The 10,473-nt window shown below is 37.5% G+C and overlaps 1 long non-coding RNA gene across 1 annotated transcript; it reads right to left on the bottom strand.

Annotated features, from left to right (window-relative positions):
* Positions 1 to 745: 745 nt before the first annotated feature.
* Positions 746 to 5,843, bottom strand: LOC144455834 (uncharacterized). Its single transcript, XR_013484642.1, has 2 exons — positions 5,400 to 5,843; positions 746 to 3,100 (listed from the first exon to the last, which is right to left on the bottom strand). It is a non-coding gene; the product is annotated as an uncharacterized LOC144455834 (long non-coding RNA).
* Positions 5,844 to 10,473: the final 4,630 nt, after the last annotated feature.

Raw genomic sequence — 10,473 nt, 5'->3', positions numbered from 1 at the left:
AATAGGAAATAGATAATTTATTTAGAAGAAGCAAAGCACAGATAGTTTGAAATTGCATAGAAAGCATAAATAATAAGAACAATCAATAATATAGCACCGATCAAGAGAGTCGGTAATGGAAGAGAATACATCACCAATTCAAGGGAACCTCCAAAATCAATCAACGGCTGGGAGCCCCGTTGCAGCCTGTACAAACTTGAATTGTGTAAAGATTTTCCCGGGCGAAGCGTCCTTCCCGCGGGTGAGGCTCAGCGGGCTTACAGGACGCAGTGTTTTTATATTGTTCTAAACAAAGAAGGCTTGGGGCCAAGAAGCCCTTTTTGATGCATACGCTATTCATGGTTTGTCCAATACACATCTGACCTTAGCCACGCTCCCATCCGCCTGAGGCTTGGTATTTTGTTTTTTAATAACATCACGTCTCACAAGGAGAGGAGCCAACCCTCCATGTCAACGTGACCTAGGAATGGCTAGTTCCTGGAATGCTAGGCCAAGAACACTCAGGAGATATGGAACGGTCATGACCGAGATTTGAACTGAACCTATTTATTTGAGTGATCTTATTAATTTAAAGGGGAATTTCCAATTTCCATTTCACTTGGCCTTAAGATCATGAGAATAATAGGTGAGGGGCAAAGGTGTGACATGAGTGTATATAGTGCGTATTTTGGTATACATACAACAATTGCATATACAAAGACATAAAAAGAACAAAGCAAGTAGTAGTATGGGGGTAGCTAAGGAATTAAAATACATAGTAGCAGTAGGAGATTTAAAAAGAAAATCATACCAATGATGATTAGTATCTGAGATCACTAAATGAGAAGCTTCGACTAGTCTTCCTGCAGCTATAAGAGTCTGTATTCGATGTTCATTTAACGCGCGTTGGTTGGACTCTAATAACTTTTTGATTTCAGTCGACTGATTCAAGATGTTCATAAGGGGATATAGAGATAGAGACACATGAGGTAGAGGCAAAGATTGGGGTACCCAAGCAAAATTTTTAACTAGGTTAGTGTCTGGTGGAAAGTAAAAATCATTTCCTTGCCAGCGTAGGAAAGATACATTGGATAAGCAACCAGAAAATGGAACAGTAGTAATATCTACAGATAGAAGGTCAGAGTGATTATTAGAGCTATACAAACATATTGAGTAGATACTTCATATATCATAGAAAAGTTACTCACTGGGTATAAAGTTAGATCACACAAATTGGATGAATGTGAGAGAAGGCAGGGTTCCATCTGCCGAGTCATCATCCCACAAACAATCCCTCCATTAGTTACAACACAATCAGACAGAGTATGAGTTACATTATACCAATCTATATAGTTTCCATAGATATGAGGTAAAGCAAAGTATTTATGTAAGACAAAAGGTATTACATGAAATTGGCACATAACAGTCCAAGTTTTAACTTGGTAGAGTATAATAGTTCCAGCGCACCAAAGTGGAGTGCATCTAGCATTCTCAGGTTTTTGCTTTTTCCATACATCTGACAAGTCAAGTATATCGTTCCATATGTGAGAGTTACCTTCCTGTAGTAATCTTTGGGCATTTTCCTTCTGTATGAGGGTATATAAGTTTTGCAAGGAACATTTAGTCCAATTAAATAAAACACCAATGTTTTTCATAAGGTGTAAATTAACGAGGATGCTATTATTAAAGACTTGTAAAAATTGGCCTTGATATTGTAATGTATTTTGGTGTGGCAGGATCGTTGTGGGTAACCATTGGGCATTCACAGTCAAAGCTTGAGAAACATCTTGTCCAGCACTGCGCAGTCTGCTAGCCAAGGTCTCAAGGTCTATAGAATTAACTATACCCAAACCAGTTCCTGCACCACCAAGTAATGTATCATACCAAGCTCTTTTTTTCCTGACACAACTTTCTAAAGAGGGAAAAGTTACATTATAATGAAACACTATTTTGTGTTGCAAGATAGAGGTGTTAGTACATGAGCAGGGGACACGAATTATTCCAGGAGGTTTTGGAGTCACAGGTACAACCCATACTAATTGGTTTAGATATTCTTCATACAGCCCATTGGAGGTGTTACGACAATAAAAATATTTTCTGTCGTCCGCTTGTGATAGTGAGACAGTGTAGGTGGAGTTTACTTGTGTCCAATTATATGTTACAGATCTTAACCTTTTAGGAAAATATGGACTAGGTGGCCAACTTGTAAGGGTACAGGATATATTGGTACCGTTTGCTGCAGTTACAGTTAGATTAAAACTAGTTAAATTGATTCTCATTAGGGGAAATAGAGGGGCGTCCCAAACTTCTACGTTGAATGGGTATGACCAATTCATGATGTGGGTGTTGTTTTCACCAGCGTAGATGGAATCAGTACGCGGTCCTTGCTGAGGATTCCCCACTGGAATACCTGGAGTTCATGCCATAGTTAGCGTATAGCAGGCAAACACTGTAAAACACTTAATATCGTAAAAACATTTGGGTTAGTGGGACATGATACCATTTATCATCACCAGGGTATACTACTATGGCAGTATTAGTGTTTCCTTGTGCTATGAGCTCAGCTGGCCTTGGTCTATCAGATTGATGCTTCTTTATCCAAACTTTAGTACCATTATCACTCTGTATTTGTAGGGGGTCCCATAATAAAGAGAAATAATATCTAGGGTTTTACAAGTGTTTTTCTGGGTAGCCCGTTTATAGGGGCAGGCAACTAATACCCCAGAGTAGGTGTCCACACAAGTGCAGGCATATTGACACCCCTGACTAACAGGTAATGGTCCAATATAGTCTATTTGCCAAATTTGAGCAGGTAAAGACCCTCTAGCCAATTCTCCAGTGATTTTCTTCGGCACAGGCCGATGAGCAAATAATTGACATTGTATGCAATTTTGTACTATTTGCTTAAATAGATCCAGAGGTATGTTAATCCCTCTGTCTAATGCCCACCTGTAAGATGCAAGAGCGCCAAGATGTCCTGCGGTGATATGGACCCATTTTCCTAATTGTGTTTCATTTTCCTCTCTGGGGGTGACCTTTAAAGCTTTTCCTTGAAGTTTGGATAATTCATCAGCACGGGCATTATACTCACGTTCCACAGAATCTTGATTCACATGGGCATCTACATGAAATACAGATACATTAGTACATTGACACCATTCCCATATTTGTTCCCATAATTCTTTTCCCCACACATCTTTGTCTCTAATTTTCCATTCGTGTTTCTTCCAAATTGGCATCCAAACTGCTAGGCCATTGGCTACGGCCCAGGAATCAGTATATATATATGACATTGGCCACCTTGTTCCTTTTGAATTACTTGATAGACAGCCACTAATTCGGCCCATTGGCTACTCTGGCCTTCACCAGAGCTTTCCAAAATAGTATTGCATGAAGGGTTATAGGCTACAGCTTTCCAACATCGCTTAGATCCTATATATTTAGCCGAGCCATCAGTAAACCAAGCATGCTTCTTCTGCTCGGGGGTTAGAGAATCATATCCATTATTCCAAGAAACAGGTGATTGATCATAAGACTTTGGTGGTATATCAATATCATTTGAATGTTTTGGTAATTCTAATACCTTTTCATGCAAGGTGGAAATACCCGATCTGCCTGTCTTGACTCTATTTTGCAAATACCATTTCCATTTAATAATTGATGATTCTTGGGCATGTCCTATTTTATGTGAGGCGGGGGTCCCCATAATCCAACTCATAATGGGTATGGCTGGCCTCAATACAACTTCATGGTTTAAAGTTAAATGTTCTGTCTCTACCAGGGCCCAATATGCAGCCAATAATTGTTGTTCAAAAGGAGTATAATTTTGGCCAGCAGGTGGCAGTTTCCGCGACCAAAATCCTAAAGGAACATTCCTGCCCTGTTGTTTTTGCCATAAACTCCAATCAGCATATCCATGCAAAACTGTAACTTGCAATTCCATCGGCCCTGGCTGTACAGGCCAAAGATCCAGGGCAGTTTGAATAGCTATTTTGGCTTCCTCAAAGGCTTTCGATTCTGTTTCCCCCCATTCAAATGCATACTTTTTCCGGGTAACTTTATACAATGGCTTCAAAATCTGACCTAAATGAGGAATGTGATTCCTCCAGAAACCAAACAACCCAACGAACTTTTGAGCTTCTCTTTTGTCCCTAGGAGGTGAAAAATCTAATATTTTTTGCTTGGCCTTGGGGAGGATTTCTCTATGACCCTTATTCCAAATTATTCCTAAAAACTTCACACTTTGAGCTGGACCTTGAATTTTATCAGGATTAATCTCCCATCCCTTCTCCTTCATATGTTCTATTAGTTGAGTTAATCTTTTCTCTACCACCTCTTTATTCTCTGCCTGTATTAAAATATAGAGGTCAAACTCAAAAATTTTAGACAATCCTTGGGGTCTAGCCACACTCCTCCAGCTCCCCCATCACTTAATCTCACAAGCCAGGAGATTGCAGGCTCTCCTGATCGCTGTGAAAACCTACTAAGCAAATCAGTAATTTCTCTTTGGGAGTAATCTTCCGTGATTTCAGTCACCCGGGGTGGGTTAGTTCCCTCCTTTTCGGCTTTTCTCCTAACTATCGGCCGAGCTTCCCCATCCTTAACGTCCGGAATTTCCTCCTCTATCACTTCCCCCCACCTATCATCATCTTCATCCCAAATATCACCTTCCCAAGTATCAGGGTCCCAATTCATATTTGCTACGGCGATTACAGCATGCACTTTCCTTTTATTCACTTTTCCTCACCTATTTCTATATTTATACTGTGCCACCCGAACAGCAGCCTTCTCGGCTACATTTTGATAATTCCTAGCTTGATCCCCTAATATAAAATTCTGGCACTGCAGCATAGACAATCGACCCTGCAATTCAGACATTTCTTTCTCCATTTGTGCTTTCTCTTCCTCCTTCCTGTCTAACTCCAAACACACTGTCCTATATGCAGTCAGAAGAGCCCACCCTCTTCGGCATACTCCACTCATTTCTTTCCCCTTTTCAATTGGAATATTAGATAAACATGCAGTCAACTGTGAGGGCCTTCCGTTCCTCACCCTGCTCCCCCAATCCTCACTAGGTCCTGTACACTGTGACCAGGTTTTTGCGAGCGAGGAAAACGGAGGGTCCTCCCAACCGGGGACCTCTACCGGAGCCCGGGGCTCAACATTTCTCTTAAAGAAAGGCATTTATACAGCGAATCCTGTTCGTGACGCCAATTTTGTATTAATATGATTTAGTGAGGTTCGGATTCGCTCCTATAAATGACACTCTCCAATGCACCAGAAAATAATAGGAAATAGATAATTTATTTAGAAGAAGCAAAGCACAGATAGTTTGAAATTGCATAGAAAGCATAAATAATAAGAACAATCAATAATATAGCACCGATCAAGAGAGTCGGTAATGGAAGAGAATACATCACCAATTCAAGGGAACCTCCAAAATCAATCAACGGCTGGGAGCCCCGCTGCAGCCTGTACAAACTTGAATTGTGTAAAGATTTTCCCAGGCGAAGCGTCCTTCCCGCGGGTGAGGCTCAGCGGGCTTACAGGACGCAGTGTTTTTATATTGTTCTAAACAAAGAAGGCTTGGGGCCAAGAAGCCCTTTTTGATGCATACGCTATTCATGGTTTGTCCAATTGACCTTAGCCACGCTCCCATCCGCCTGAGGCTTGGTATTTTGTTTTTTAATAACATCATGTCTCACAAGGAGAGGAGCCAACCCTCCATGTCAACGTGACCTAGGAATGGCTAGTTCCTGGAATGCTAGGCCAAGAACACTCAGGAGATATGGAACGGTCATGACCGAGATTTGAACTGAACCTATTTATTTGAGTGATCTTATTAATTTAAAGGGGAATTTCCAATTTCCATTTCACATACCAACTTGAAAGAACTGAAAATTTACAGGTCCCTATGAGTATCTCTGAAAACAGCTGTACATACCCCCGAAGCTTGGGACAGTATGTTCTCCACATTGGAAGCAGACCTCTACCTTAATAAAGAGTTTATAACTCAGGTAATTGGCTGGGATCATGAGCAAGCAGCACGAAAAGAGTCAGACTATATTATCTTACTTTGGTGAAAAAGAAGATCAAAACATACAACCAGAAGAAGACAACAAAGTCAAAGCTCCTACATCCAAAGCCTCCAAGAAAAATATGAATCAGTCCCAGGCCTTGGAAAAGTTCAAAAAGGATTTTGAGAAACAAGTAAGAGAAGTAGAAGAAAAACTGGGAAGAGAAATGAGAGTGATGCAAGAAAATCATGAAAAACAAGTCAACAGTTTGCTAAAGGAGACAAAAAAAATACTGAAGAAAATAACACCTAAAAAATAGCCTAACCCAAATGGCAAAAGAGGTCCAAAAAGCCAATGAGGAGAAAAATTTCCTAAAGAGCAAAACTGGCCAAATGGAAAAGGAAGTCCAAAAGATTAGTGAAGAAAACGCTTCCTTAAAAATTAGAATGGACCAATTGGAAGCTAGTGACTTTATGAGAAATCAAGACACTGTAAAACAAATCCAAAAGAATGAAAAAATAGAAAAATGTGAAATATCTCATTGGAAAAACAACTGACCTGGAAAATAGATCCAGGAGAGAAATTTAAAAATTATTGGACTATCTGAAAGCCATGATCAAAAAAAGAGCCTAGACATCATCTTTCAAGAAATTATCAAGGAAAACTGCCCTGCCTATTTTAGAACCAGAGGGCAAAATAGAAATTGAAAGAATCCACTGATCTCCCCCTGAAAGAGATCCCCAAAGGAAAACTCCTAGGAATATTGTAGCCAAATTCCAGAGTTCCCAGGTCAAGGAGAACATATTGCAAGCAGCCAGAAAGAAACAATTCAAGTACTGTGTAAATACAATCAGAATAACACAAGATTTAGCAGCTTCTACATTAAGGGACTGGAGGGTATGAAATATGATATTCTGGATGTCAAAGGAGATAAGGATTACAGCCAAGTATAACTTACCTAGCAAAACTGAGTATAATCATTCGGGGGAAAAGTAGACATTCAGTGAAATAGAGGACTTTCAAGTATTCTTGATGAAAAGGCTAGAGCTGAACAGAAAATTTGACTTTCAAATACAAGACTCAATAGAAGCATGAAGAGGTAAACAGGAAAGAGCAATCATAAGGGACTTATTAAGGTTGAACTTTTTACATTCCTACATGGAAAGATGATATTTATAAATCATGAACCCTTTGTCAGTATTAGGATAGTTGGTGGAAAAATATATTAATGTATGTATGTATGTATAGATAAATAGACAGATAAATGGAGGGCACAGGATGAGTTGAAGATGAAGGAGTGATATCTGGAGAATAGAATTAAGCAGTGAAAGAGGATTATCCTGGGAGAAGGTGAAAGGGAGAGGTAGAATGGGGTAAAATATCTCACATAAAAGAGATAAGAAAAGGGTTTTATGGTGGAGGGGAAATGGGGGAAGGTGAGAGGGAATAAGTGAATTTTATTTGTAACTCATGAGACCTTTGTAGTGTCATAGTGGTCATAGTGTGTGATCTTTGTGATATATTATGATCTCTTTGCTAGCATTTTACTTCAACATTTTCATCAAAGTTCATTAATGAAATTAGCCTATAGTTTTCTTTTTCTGTTTTTACTCTCCTTGGTTTAGGTTTTGAAACCATATTTGTGTCATAACAATGATGTGGTGGGACTACATCTTTGTCTATTCTTTCAAATACTTTATGTAGTGTTGAGATGAATTGTTCTTTAGAAGTTTGAAAGAATTCATTTGTGAATCCATCTGGTCCTAGGGACTTTCTTTTTTAATGGAGTTCATTGTTGGCCCGTTCAACCTGTTTTTCTAAGATGGGGTTATTTAAGTATTTTATTTCCTCTTCTGTTAATTTAGACAGCTTATATTTTTGTAAATATTCATCTATTTCACTTAGATCATTAGTTTTATTAGAATATAAATGGGTAAAATAATTTCTAGTAACTACTTCATTTTTGTGGTATATTTATGCTTTTCATTTTTGATACTAATAATTTGGTTTTCCTGTTAATTTTTAAAAATCAAATTAATAATGATTTATCTATTTTATTATTTTTTTATAAAAGAAGCTCCTAGTTTAATTATTGGTCCATTTTCTTATTTTCAATTTGATTTAATTTCTCCTTTGATTTTCCAGATTTACATTTTAGTGTTTATTTTGGAATTTTTAATTTGTTCTTTTTAATTTTTAGCTTCATGCTTGATTTATTGATCTGCTCTTTTTATTACTGAAGCATTCATTTAGAGATACATATTTCTCATTAAGTAGTGCTTTGGCTGCCTCCCATAAATTTTAGAGTTTCTTCTCATTATTGTCATTCTCTTTAATCAAATTATTTACTGTTTCTTTGATTTCTTCTTTGACCCATTCATTCTTTATTATTAAACCAGTTTCCAAATAGATATTATTCTATGCTTCCATAGCTCTTTATTAATGTAGTTATAATTGCATTATTATCTAAAAAAGTACCTTTTCTGAATTTGATTGTGAGGTTTTTGTGCCCTAATATGTGGTCAATTTTTGCAAAGATTCCGTAAACAGCTGAGAAAAAAGTACATTTCTTTCTATTTCCATTCAGTTTTGTTCAGAGATCTATCGTATCTAACTTTTCTAAGATCCTATTAATCTCCTTGACTTTACAAATTTATTTTGTGGTTAGACTTATCTGTCTCTAAGTGGGAGAAGCTGAAGTCCCCACAGTATAGTTTTACTGTCTATTTCCTTCTATAATTCATTTAACTTTTCCATTAAGAATTTGGATTGTATGCCATTTGACAAATATATATTTAGTATTGATATCACTACATTGTCTATGGTGCTTTTAGTTTCCCTGCTTATCCCTTTTGATTAGGTGTATTTTTGCTTTTGTTTTGTATGGGATGGTGATTGCTAACCTTGACTTTTTTATTAACTTTAGAAGTGGATAAAAACAATGGAGTTGCAAAGCAGTTTGTTTCCACTCAGGATGCCCCCTCTTTCTTGACTAAAAGTGCTCCTCTCTGCTGTTGAACTATGACCCTGAACTGGGTACAGGCAATGGAGTTGCCAAATATCATCTGGTCCTGCATCCAGTAGTAGCACAAGGGTACCCTGTAATCTCTTTCTGACAGGCTGCCAGGTCCCCTTACCATCTATGATTTGAGAACTCTGGAACCTGCTGCTGCTTCTGGTACCTTTACATGGTGTCACTACTGGTGTTTCATCTACGTGGGCTTCATATTAGCCTTCACCCCTGTGTCACAGATCTCTGTTTCAGACCTCCTATGTTATATTGAACTGTAAGATTGTCTCACTGTAACCTTTTTTTTTTAATTTTTGGCTCTGACACTCCAGAATTTGATTTGAGGTATTATTTTAAAGTTTTTTTTGGAAAGAAATGTTGGGAGAGCTTAGCTGAGCTCTTCTTTATTCCACCATGCTGTCTATAGCCCCTATAAGTTATCTTGAAAAAATTTTAAATCTTCCCTTTCTTGAATCAGACATCATTTTTGTGCAACCAAACTAAGGTATTATGACTCTGGTGACCTTTTCAATTGTGGCTGTGTTTGCAGATCATCTGAACTGTTCATAGTCAACCTGTCCATGGTTTTTGTGTATATGAGGCCATAAAGAAACAAAATAACTTGTTTATTAAGCTATTTTGTATCTGCAAGAACCCCAGAGGTATAGTGAGATCATGGAATGATTTTCCACCTTTGTTGATTAAGACTAAACCCAGAAATATTGCTCAGAAAAATACAATGTGGCCATATTTGTGACAAAGAAAAAATATGAAAACTTTTTGTATATTCTTGCCATAAGTAAAAGAGAGCAAGAGAGGCCAAAATAAATAATAAAATATCGTATTTAACTTAATCTTATGAGAAGTTTAGAACAGATGGCCCATTTGAATATAAATTATATTTCTTATGAAAATAAATTTTACCCCAGGCAAACATTGGGCCACTTGATATTCACTTACCATTCTGATTAACATTACACTCTTTGCATGAGGCATGTTAAAACACAGAGTTTAAATACAATAGACTATTGTAGCATATTTTTAAACATGTATTTTGTCATTAAAAAAGGATAAAAAGGATTCTGGACTGTACAATTATTTTAATAGAAAAGGACTATTTGGGAGCGATTTTAAAGTTTTGGAGAACTGTTTCAAATGTAAATTAAGGTTCACTCAAAAAATGTTCTACCTTCTTTGATGAGTGTTGTTATGACATGCAATTTTTCCTAGTAACTTATATCCTTGTCTTTATTTCTTTCAATTACTAAAATACATAGACAAAATGGAATATTTACAATATGAATTTAACCGTAAGAGAGAAAGAGACTGACAGAGAGAAATAGAGAAACAGGAAGAGATGGGGTAGGGGAGAGAGAGGGAGAGAGAGATAGTGACACAGGGAGAGGCAGAGATAAAGAGAGACACACAGAGAAGAGTACCATATAGCAAAGGATAATAATTAGCAAA

This window comes from Phascolarctos cinereus, unplaced genomic scaffold (assembly GCF_003287225.1).
Source record: "Phascolarctos cinereus isolate Bilbo 61053 unplaced genomic scaffold, phaCin_HiC Scaffold_2;HRSCAF=192, whole genome shotgun sequence".
In the NCBI taxonomy this organism is placed as follows: Eukaryota; Metazoa; Chordata; class Mammalia; order Diprotodontia; family Phascolarctidae; genus Phascolarctos; species Phascolarctos cinereus.
This window is presented reverse-complemented; position numbering and strand designations above follow the sequence as displayed.